The 12,560-nt window shown below is 33.1% G+C and overlaps 1 long non-coding RNA gene across 1 annotated transcript in view; it reads left to right on the top strand.

Annotated features, from left to right (window-relative positions):
* The first annotated feature begins 1,191 nt into the window (after positions 1-1,191).
* LOC142329773 (uncharacterized) overlaps positions 1,192-12,560 on the top strand; it is a 297,912-nt gene continuing 286,543 nt past the window's right edge. Inside the window, exon 1 of the long non-coding RNA XR_012757590.1 lies at positions 1,192-1,342. This is a non-coding gene — a long non-coding RNA (uncharacterized LOC142329773). The remainder of the gene's footprint in view (positions 1,343-12,560) is intronic.

The raw sequence follows: 12,560 nt of genomic DNA, 5'->3' as shown, positions 1-12,560 counted from the left end.
TCCCCTTTTTTCTTTTTTCCATTTTTCCCTTCTTCCCTTTTACCTTTTTCGGTTTTTCCTTTTTCAGATTTTTTCCTTTCTTCCTTTTTCTCCGCGCGTAAATCGGTCCAGTAGTTTTTTAGACTACAGCGAACACACATATCGGAAACATTGAAATGCAATCGAAAAACTATTTAGTATAGCGTGTGTTGGTTTTACGTCTAATAGATAGCGCTGCTTTTCAAAAAAAGCATATTTTTACCTGTAACTGGTGTGACATCGTAGGTGTATAAATAGCAGGTACATAAAAATATACGCATATTCGAATTCAACGTTGTGTAAAAATTTCAAAGCAATCGGTGAAGAAATTTCGGAGATTTAAGATTTTGAACAAACGAACATTTTTATATTCTTACTTATGTAAATTTCAATATATGATGTTATCTTTTGAAATCCAAATTAATCTACTAATAAAACTCCTGCAGTGTATGATAATAATTTGTTTAAAGTATGACTAAAAAGTATAAAGCAAGTTTTTAAAAATTTTAGTTAACGTTAGTAGTTTTTGACTCAGAAATCTTTAAAAATAATTAGTTAAAAAATCCAGGGGGTCATTTTTATTGAGAGAGAAAATTCTTTCTTTATTACAGTAGTACAAAATTATTTTATATTTATATCTATGTCTTTAAACCAGTTATTCAGTATTTGTACTGTAACAGGTACATAATACATTAAATACAGAGTACATAATACATTTTTTATTTATTTATAGAAGTCATGAATATTCAGATACTGAAAATGTGTATTAAATAAAATTATTTATTTACAGCTAATAATGCAAACACTGCCTTTAATACTACGTTGTAAGCGTTTTTTATCTATTATTAATTATGATAAAAAATACGAGTAAAATTCTGTAAAAATTTCCGATGTAAACGAAACTATGTCGATAGTACGTAGTAAAACTTTAATTAAAATTTATTTAAACTTATTGCGTAAATAACTCGATTACGTGGAAGAGGTTGGTTGAAAGACGAGTTAAAATGACAGTTGACGTCAGTTATTTACTTCAGATCTGTTATAATTAGGTACGCACCTGTACATATAACATGTCGCGGAGAAGGAACACTGTGGGGTGTACGATGCGCTGTTGGTTAACAATTAGAGCGACTGGACGCAGATGACTGCGTCCATTACTATTCAGTAGTCTGTACTGTTGCAGTAGTAGTAGTAGATCCCTCTTGTCTGTTTGCTTGTTTACCAGTTTGTGAATTGTCTTTTACGTGTAGTTTTATTTGAACTAATAACTTATAACAGTGCTTGTTTCACGGTAGATCTTCTGAATTTTCTCCGATTATTGTTGGTATGTAATGCGTATATTAATAATATTACTTATTCAGTATTACAGAATAGTAACATAAGCTTCTTTATTTAGTTTATAAAACAAAAAGATTTTATAAACGCCGTATTTATTTTATTTATCTTGCTCTACTAATTTTTATTTTAATTGCCATCAATTTTAGCGTAATATTTTAAATGTTGAAACTGCCTCAAACTGTACGCTAAAGTATACGAAACATAGTTGTTAAATGCTTCACCGTTTTCATTATAGTATATTAGTAATAAAACCGGGTGTAATCGATGAAAAATCTGTTGATGAAAAAAATGTTTACATAGAAATGCAATAAAACTTGTTTCGAATTACGTAAAATATTTGATTAGGATACATTTACAACTATTATAGCACATAAACCGTTATTTATCTGGTTTACTATCGATTACGTTTTTACGGAAATTTGGTGTTGGGTTTTACAATATAAGAAGTTAATAATTATTACCCGAGGTCATTTTTGATGACTAGAAACTCTCAAATTTCAGTTTCAGGATCTTAAATGTTTCCTTTAAACAGTTTATTCTCTTTGGGTGTCAGGGTGGTACAAAGGGTTAGCTTTTGACTTCCCGTGTGATACAATGAGAACGAAGCTGTTATTTACAATTCATCTTGTCTAGCGGTTTAGGAATATAACAAGATACATGAATCCTCACAAAATGAACAAGCGGTGCAGTTGACAACCACCCTTGATTAATTAGAGCTGATTAAGGTATCTGAAGACTTCTTACAAATAATTCATATTAAATAAAACTTCTTTATTTATTATGTAAAAATAAAATGTATCGTTTGAAATTATTTATCTTTTTACCTTAAAGAGAAACAACCAAATTATTGATTACGCACACACAAGCGCGCATACACAATATTATATATATATAAAATATATCTTACCCTACAAACTAATTCAATATATTTTCTGTTTTTTTTTTTTTTTTTTTTTTTTTTTGAGAATAAAAAGTCAAATTTTAATGAGTCAAAACCGCAATGAAAATAAAATTCCTCTTTTTTTATAAATTTCTTTATTAATAAGGTATGAAAATGTAAAATTATTTATGTGAACTCAAAATAAGAAGTAATTTTTTTCATTGATATTATAAAAGTATATTAAATTTTTTTTCAATTTGTTAAACAATTTGTTGTTAAGGATCACTTCTTTATAAAAAAAATATTTACTAAATTATCCCCAAAGTGTAAAAGGGATTCTCCAAAATCAAAAGTTTTTTATTTGAAATTTGGAAATTTTGATGCTTAAATTTTACTTTTGTAATCATTATAATTAATAAAAAAAAAACAACTGATACGGAAGGGTACAAAATATAAAAGAATCCGATATTTTCTTTTTATTATATTTAAAAATTTATTATGAAATTAAAAATAAGAATTTTCATGACTGAATCTGTACAAGGTAATGTATAACTTGATTGGCGTAGCCGGAAAGTCATTGTATAATCTTGTATAGACTCAGACCGGCCATTCCAGAGAAGGATGGTTAATTGAACCCTAACTACCAAATTACACCAGCCGTATCTACTGTCTAGTGTTCTAATCTCTATAAAAGTAAATTGCCCTTATTAGGATTTGAACATTAGAATGCTCCATTTCTAAAATCAGCTGTTTAAACATATATTACCATTTAAGCGTACAATAAAGTGCCACAAAATTTAACTGAGCGTGTGTCGGCGTACTACTTATTTTATAGAATTAAGGTTGCAATCATACGATTGTTAAAGATAACTTTTATGATAAAACTAGGATTACTTTGGATTATACTTACTATTAAAAACATTTTCAAAAGTTATTATGTGCTTAACGTTATACATTATTTTTAGGGTATTAATTTAATTCGTTTTTACTTTTGAGAAATTAAAACTGTGAAATCTCCGATTCTAAAGAATAACAAAGCATACATAAATACGACTAAATTAGATGCGTAAATTGGTTAATAAGGTAATTCTAAGGAATTACTTGATCAACTTAATTTTTTTTCATACTTTAATATGCCGTAGTAGATATGTTTAGATTAGGAAAACATAAGATGTAATTGTCAGAAAGAAGGTTTGAACAACTGGTGATCTGTATAAAGTCAAAGTCCGTACCGTGTTGTCAATGATCTAGTCAAATAGGAATCAGTTTTGTGAGTTACGGTGACCTGTTCTGTGTAGAAAGATTAGGTAAGGATAAAAATTAAGGTTAAGGATAGTGTAAGGATAGTGTTAGAGTTTTGCGGAGAGAGTAATAAACCATAAACTAACCTTAATAGTCGACAGAGTTGGATTCGGGAGTCAGCCGTTGAAGATAACTGACGGCGCTTTTCGTAAGATTATTAATCGTCGTACACAGGACTAACAGCCAGAACATGCGGTGTAATCTCTGTCTCAGTTGTTATGATATTTCCGTTTAAACATAAATTCGGTCAGGTGTTCTGCGACGTGGTGTTAGGTGTTGCCATACCTTGGTAATTTATTCCTAACCTCTCCATTAAATGCTAATCTTAACTAACTCTAACCTTAACACACTAACTTCTCAGAACAGTACAGAATATCAGTGATAGTTAATGTATATATGTATATATATATATATATATATACTTGTCGATTAATTATAATGTACGTATCATATATATATATATGATACGTACATTATAATTAATCGAGCAGTCATTCTAGAATTATAGGGTCAAAATGAAAAAAACCCTACTCTTAATAAAACCCTATTTATGCACGTAATTTATATATATATTACTTCAAAACCTATTTTAAATCAATCAAAATGACTTACTATAGATACCAAACTACAATTGTTTAAAACTCGCCAAAAGGTATTTCAAATAAGTAATTGAAAAAGCGGGCATTTTTATAATATAATCATAGTATTTCATAACATTAATACAACCAACTTATAAGATATCATTTTGAAAAAAAATTCTTGCCTAGTTCTGCGAAAGAAGACCAAATTTACCCGTTATTTTATTTTATTTTCTTTTGAAACGGTATGAACTCATTCTAATATAAAATTTTACAAAAAAAAGAACCTTTGATCCATAAAAACGTTACAAATCAAAAAATCATTACCTTAAAAAATAAAAAAAAAGAAGTTTCAACTCGCTCACCACTGTGACTCGCATAAATAAAAAATACACAACTACACTCAACGTAACCTCAATTATTTTCGATTTTAAATTGAGCATAACTTACGAACGAGTCGACCAATCTTTATAAAATTTTCACATGCACTTCAGATACACTATTATAACACATCTAAATTTCCGTGAAATTTATGTAGTTTTAAATATTTTCTAGCCTCAAAATGTTATACATTGGTTTATAAGTATATATATATATATATATATATATATAAGAAACCCGATTTTGAGTAAATTGTATTTTCGTACACCTCATATCTCAAAAAAATTCATTTTCACCCCCCTCCCACCATACGACAAAAATTACCATACTTTTCTTCGGAAACTCTTGAAATAATAAATTTGAACAAAAAATTATAAACCAGTGGGTACGTGCAAGTTTAAAAAAAAAAAATAAAGAGATTTTATTTTACAATTTTGAAGTTCCAATAATAATTTTCACGTTATAGAAATAAGCCATTATAAATCTTGCAGTTGTTTCTTTCGTTTTGATTACTTTTGTCGTTTTGAAATAATTACAGGCTAACCGCCCAGTTACAACCGTTGATGAGAGATGATTTTTTATAACGTATGTAAAACATCAAACTTTTTTTGTTTGTTAAAATTCCATTTACGGACGCCTAAGCAGTGTCGGGCTCGCTAACAGGTGCCGCAACATATTATTAATATGCGTATGCAAACCTGCGCACTACCGACTAAACCGCCACCCCTGGCTACCACCCTTCCTGAGACCGCTAGCGAAGCGTTCCTTCTGGAAGAAGGTTTACACGCCCATTCACAGACTTATATGTCATAGTGCAATCGCATCATAATAGGAAAATCAACAGAAACACATCAGTTACAGTAAACAAAATTCATCACCGTACATCAAGATACAGAAAACAGATTATGAAACTACATCAAAGAAAAAAGTCACACAATATATACAAATACAAGAGAAGAAAAACCTCAAGAAAACAAGTCTCACAACAACATAAACATAGAAAAATCATCCAAAAAAAACCAGCAAGAACATAAAAAAAAAGAAACGCCAGAAAAAAGAGACATTCATCAATATTACCCGATCAGTGCAACAACACAACACTAAAAATGCGTAGATCGGACAGCAGAAAAAAAAATCTGCAGCCGAACAGCAAAACCTCACAGAAAGCAGAATATACAAAATACTACATACTACAGTAAGGCCCGAAGAAAAAGGGTATTAGCCCAAGATCAGAAAGACATAATATACATCAAAAGCAAAATACTCAAATATATACGTAAAAAAAAAAAATATTACTTCATAATATCAATACAGCAAACTTTCAACATAAACTAACCAGGGACATATACACCCCTTATACTAACTACCTGCCTTGCCCTTACTATCTTTTTTATATATTTTTTTTCTACTCTCCCCGACCGGATATCCATTTAAGTATACTCAGTCGGGTAGAGTGTCCTTGTACTCAAAGGGTGCGTCCTCCACCCACCGGCTTTACATCCGGTACGGCAGGTTGGCCCCCCCCGGTCTTGGATCTTTTGTTTTATTTTTTGCTTGCCTCTAATTCCCCGCGTTAGGGCCAAGGTCCGGCGATGCCGTCCCCCAGCCGGGTCTCGTTTTTTCCTCCTATGCCTCTAACCGATGGTACCCACCCCACAAAGCGCCTAGACGCCAGCAGGGAGAAACAACGCCGGCCGGGACTCGGTCTTTTCTTTTATTTCCATCTCCCCTGGAGTTCTCCCCCTTCGCAGGAACCCGCATACCAGGGCATACGGGCCCTCCACGGAGAGACTGTCCACCCTTCCCTTCTTAACTTAATCACAGTCTACCGCCCTCTTCTTCCTTAGTTTTCAGGATCTCTCCAGCAAACCTTCTGAACCAGACCCGGTTCTCTTGATTTTGTACCATCCAATTAATTAGATTATCCGGTGTTAATCGATTTGTTATAATTACCCTCCTGTTTTCGGCCCATCTAGGACATACAAATATAGTGTGTTCCGCATTATCTGTTTCCTCACAATAAACGCATTGTGGTGTGTCCCTTTTTCCAATTCTGGCTACGTACTGCCCGAAAGATCCATGCCCCGATAATAACTGTGTCATATAGAAGTCGACGTTTCCGCGTCTACTTCCATACCACCTACCTATATCAGGGATTAGTCTTCTAATCCAATCCACGACTCTTGAGCGTGACCATTCCAACTGCCATTCTTGGTCCAATCGAGCTGCTACCTCGTCTTGTGGTAGTCCCTCATATCTAAGCATCCTGCTTTTAATCTGCAGGTCTATTGGTAGAACCTCTGTTATTACGCAAAGCGCGTCATAAGACACCGTTCTGTAACTAGCGGCCACCCTCAACAGTGCAAGTCTATGCGCGCTTCTCAATTTTCCTTTATTCCGTTTAATACTAATTGTATGTCCCCAAACCGGGGCCGCGTATAATATCATTGATGTTGTTGCAGCAGTTATTATTTCCTAGTTTCTATTTTTGGTGTTCCCATACTATCTGTAAAATATCAAACCTGCCTCGGTTACAAACTCAGGACATCACCCCGCCACGGAGGTCGGCGGATTATAATAAAAATAATTTATTTACTTTTTCAGTAGATGCGTTGACATAAGTTATTAAATATTAACTGTAACGTGATTTTTTGTTTATTTTAATCTTTTAAAGGTACTTACGTATTAACGCCACCGCAGCTACAGCTTTATTTAAAAACAGTCAATCGGGTTTCGGTGGAAAATGAACAGTCTCTTTATTAATTTTAATAAATGGTTATTTATATTTATTTATTTTATAAATATAATTTAACCAAACTTAACCTATGCTCGCTTCGGTCGCTAACCTTGACTAATTAACACCGTAATTTATTGAGTATTTATTTAATAAATTCAGTAATTATTGCAATTATTTATTATTTAAACAATCAAAACACTCCCGTTAATTAGTCAAGGTTAGCGAGCGTAGGTTAAGTTTGGTTAAATTATATTTATAAAATAAATAAATATAACTATTTATTAAAAAATTAATAAAGAGACTGTTTTGAATCTGTGTTAACACTCTATATCGCCCCATTTTCCACCGAAATCCGATTGACTACTTTGTTTTTAAATAAAGCTGTAGCTGCGTTGGCGTTAATACGCAAGTACCCGTTTTATTTACGTACAGTCTTTTTAATTAAAGAAATATTTTAATAAATATTCGGGAATAAGTTTACATGAAAACATCTAACAGTATTGTTTACATAAAACAATGTTATTTTATACCTTTATGAAATTGGTATATCTTCAATTGTAATATATGACTTTAAAATGTACGTTGTAACGAAAACATTGAGTGACATATATATATATATTTCGGCTTACATTGCGAAATCTAAACCTCAATTTTGAACTGTAGACTACTTCATAACACACACGACACGCTATTGAACTTTAAATTACAGATAATTGAGGTAATCTAATACATAGTAGAAACAGAGACTATAGAAAACCGAGTTGTCTCTCTTAACTCATTAGCGGACTGTGTCAGTCAGCTGGCGACTAGTTTTCCCGCATCAATCACTTCCTCCTTTGCCTAACTGATTGGGAAAAACCTCAAAAAATATGAAAGCAATGGAATATGTAGTATAATCGGATGTTATCATTCCATATTCGAATATTAAAATTATGGCTCAAAATGATGAATCCAAGTTTCATCATCAGCTATTACGTCTTCTAAAAAAAAAGCATAATAACTTGTTTTAGTTCCGTAAAAATACGAATTCGGGCGTCTTTGTGGTGATTTTGAGTCGACCGCCTCGGAAACCATTTGAACACGTTTTGGGTAATTCAGCTTAACATAGATAATGGAATTGCATTAAAAATTTCGACGATTTTGCAGATTTTTACACGTATGTCACAGAAAATAAAATCATTAATGCAATTTTGCATAGCGTCAGTTGAAACTTCCACCGATCTTCCGCTACGATGGAAATTGTTGACTTATAAGTTGACACTTATAAAAAATTTGTACGATGAATATACTTCTTACCGTACTGTATTTTAATAGTCACGAATGAATTTCGACTAATTTTACTCCTTCAAAAAATAAAAACCTTACCGCAGGATTCTGTTCTTTCACCGTACACGTCTCAAGCGTGTACGCAATAAACAAAAAAGATTATAATAATGGAAATTCGTTTCAAACAGCTGATATTTCTATGTCAGGGGTGCCAACTTGAATGTCAGACAGTTTCAATTTATTTTATTAAATAGTTTTTTCGCTACTTTTCATCTATTTAATTCTTCAACGACCTTCTAATATGAGTCATCCATTTAAATAGCATTAATTAAATCGTATAAGAATTAATTATCTAATTAAATTAATTAGCAAGTGAAAGATTTCGCTCGGATTTTAGCTACCCCGGTGAAATGAGGTCGTACTGAAATTTTTAGAACGTTATTTAAGGAGCAGAATCGTTCATCGTTTTAGTAGTGATGATCGTTTAAGGAGCACACGACTTCTTATAGTTTTTTAGCTGAAAAATTGATTAAAATTGGTCCTATATCTGCAGTAATTGTTGAGAAATCAGAGGTAAAAACCAATAAATTGGTGTAAAAAACCCTATTTTTTTACGTTTCAGGTACAATAACTATGTTAAATGGGTATAATAAACGCATAAAACTTTTAAACAAAACTTGTAGAAAATTTAATTCTAAACAAAATGGTGTTGAATAAAACAAAGAAAAGTTAGAAAAATTGGAACGAAATTTTGCTAATTTTTCTTTGTTCTGTATTTAGCTCGACTTTTCAGGTCAAAGACCGTAAGAAATTTCTAATCCTACTCCTTAATTAACGTCCTAAAATTTTAGTAGGATCTTATTTCAAAGTAGTAGCTAAATCCGGGCGAAGTCTTTCTTTACCGTAACTCGCAAACGAAGCGTTTGCGAGTTATGTATATGACTCGCGTTTGCGAGTCATATAAACACATGTTTATATGAACTTTCCCATTATTTTTTCTAATAGAATACTTTATGAAAGTCTCAGTAGAACTTCGTGATGCACGGTGCATGATAGTTGTTCGAGAATCCTGCATATTCAGAACTAAGCATTCCTATAGATTTCAGATACATTTAGTTCTAAGTACATTGGCCGTCTAAATAGATTCCCAAATATAGGTCATAAAATTGAGAAAATAGCTTTGTTTAAACTCATTCTATGTTTAAGCAGGTTAGAATTTTTTTTTAAACTAAATGTTTTAATTTTTTTTTGTTGCTATCAAAATTCCTATTTTGATAGCTATTTTGATAATCAGTTTGAAAATAGGAATTTTTAAACTGATTTTGTTTTTTCTTTTTTTAACTTTTTTTTGTTTGAATTTCTTTAAAATAATAGTATAGTTTCTCTTTATTATAATTTTATGTTTCCTTTTATATTTTTCTAGTTAATTCTAATTCGGGAAAAAGTTACAACAAAGGAATTAAATACCAATTCTTTTTCTTCTTTTTAACGGTTTTTAATTCAGTGCCTTTATGGATATTTGTTTAATATATCGTTATATGTAAATTACTTTAATTACAGAAGAAGATTTCTTCATTGTAAATCTAACTTTAAAATTGCTTTTAGGATCAGTGCTCTATTTACATACGTATAAAATTAATATGGAATTAAAGTACTTCATTTTACATAGGTTGTATCTTAAAAGATTTGAAGTTCTAATGTTAAAAACAAAGAGTTTTGTTTCATAATCGTTTACAGAATAAGTTAACAGAATTTGTAGCTATCGTTAGAAAAGATCCTATTCAAATTGCAGATTATAAACGTTATTAATGGAAAATAGTTAAGATATTAAATAAGATTTATTATTGTTAACGTTAAGTACTTTGTATTTTAAGATGATAATTGACGTTAGATTAACGTCCTATATCTCGTTAGTATTAATCCTCATTACACATATTACAACTAATTTTTGAAAATAAAATAACATTTTTTCTTGATTTACGAACAGTTTAAGTAAATCTTGTTATGTAATACAGAACTTCAATTTGTCGCCTGTTACAAGTGAAAAAATTACCGAATTAAAAAAATATTTATACATCTGAATCTCTTTTATTTTTCTTATTATTTTTTTACTTTGTAAGGATTTACAAGATACGCGCTTATGTAGTGGTTAATGCTTAATAATTGATTGAGAATAGACGTGCGGGTTGTTGTAAGACAGGTGATTAGGGTAACACAGCTCCTTCAAGAGTGGCAAGAGAGCTGAAATGATGCACTCTCTGGGGCCTGGACGCGGCCCTTGATGCCTGATTTAGAACTATAGTTAGAGAGGAAGCACGGAGAGGTCAGATACTATGTCTCCCAGCTTCCCTCTAGCCACGAGGAGTTTGAAGAATATCTGTATAGATTCAAAAGACGAGAGTTTCCAAACTGCCTATATTGTGGAGCACTGGATACTACATACTTTTTATGAGTGCCCGAAATGGCATGACATTAAGGAAAGAGCACACCTGAGTTGGATTACCCTGGACAACACGATTGGGCATATGCTAAGCCGCGCAGAAGAATGGAGGATCATTGAGAACTTGGTGACGATTATCTTGAAACAAAAAGAGGAAGACTTCCAGAACAGGAGAAGAAATTGAGGTCGCTCAAAAAAAAAGTGAAGACCGAGTCCCGGTTGGGATGGGAGTCGGGAACGGCATAGCCGGACTCGACTCCCATCCGGTTGAGGCAACCGGAGTCGGTTGCCTCAAACCGACAACCTTTCGTCTGTCGGTTTGAGGCAAGCAGTAAACTAATGTGAAAAGACCGAGTCCCGGGTGCTTGGGCAGGGATCCCCGGTAACGGTGTAGCCGGGCCCGGATTTACCCCTCTCCAGCCAGTTTGAGGTAGGCAAAAAGAGAAAAACGATCCAGAACTGGCAGGCAGACCTGCCGTGCCGAACGTACTGTCAGCGGGTAGGAAGACCCGTTAGAGTCGCAAGGACACTTCCCTGGGATGTGAAAATACATGATTCTTGATCCGACCCAGGGTAGCAGAGAAAAAAAAAGGAAAAAAGTGATTAGGGCAGGGACTCCAAAAATAATAACTTTAATCGCTTCGCTTGGAAAGGAGATATTGATTAGTTTCGGGAAAATGAAGGGGAATATTTCCCAGGCGTCCGTTGAAGTGCAGGTCCGCAGTCAGAGCCTTGATCGTCCGAGCGGCTAGTATAGTTGCGATCGTTGGGTTTAAAGATTCCGATTATTTAGCCAGTTATCGTCTTTAATAGCGTAGATGCTTCCGCCTTCCTTCTCAAAACCATCCCTTTCGTTTCTCAGTAGTGTTAAACGGCGGATTTGTTGAAGTGGTATGCTTGGTAGAACGTTTGTGTAGTTTAAATATTGGTGAATTGCTAATGTCGTAAGCGGCAGATCTGTCAGCCTGGCTGCTTGAACCGCAGTCTAGTTAACGTGTTCAAACTCAACCGTACACAATTCTGTAATCAATGACTGTGGTATCAGTCAGTAAGCGGCCAAAAAATATAAACTGCATTGCAAAAACCAGCTGTAATGGAGTGAAATGCGTAGGTTATACACAGAATATAAATACAAGGATTATATTTTATTGCTGTTGTAATTCGATGGAAGTTTGGCTGGTTGGAATCTGTTGAATAGATGGGCTTAAGTGCTTTATCTGTCCGAGATGCTCTCTTAGGTATAAAATGGTTCCAAAGCCATTAACGGAAGAATACTCTATTATAGAGATTTGGGATTTGTTTGAAACGTAAATAGGTGTATGATATTGTTGAACCGTTGTGGCTGCTGGCTTCCTGGTGGTCTGCTACGTTATTTGTACCGCGATGAGTATATTTGATGGGAAGGATCTTTCGCCTTCCAGGGCGCGAGCTACTGGTGGCCGTAATTGTAAGTCATCAGTTACAGCTAGCCATTTCATGAGGCTTAAATTTTATTTTAAGTTTTTCCCTTATTGATGTTAGCATTCCAGTGTTTTTCCCCGTTTTTCTTTTTTATCCAATTTCTTGTGGTCGATCATTCATAGTTTGAAATCAAGTCAGGGGTTTGAACTTTAAGTTGAA

Source organism: Lycorma delicatula, chromosome 9, assembly GCF_047948215.1.
Source record: "Lycorma delicatula isolate Av1 chromosome 9, ASM4794821v1, whole genome shotgun sequence".
In the NCBI taxonomy this organism is placed as follows: domain Eukaryota; kingdom Metazoa; phylum Arthropoda; class Insecta; order Hemiptera; family Fulgoridae; genus Lycorma; species Lycorma delicatula.
This window is presented reverse-complemented; position numbering and strand designations above follow the sequence as displayed.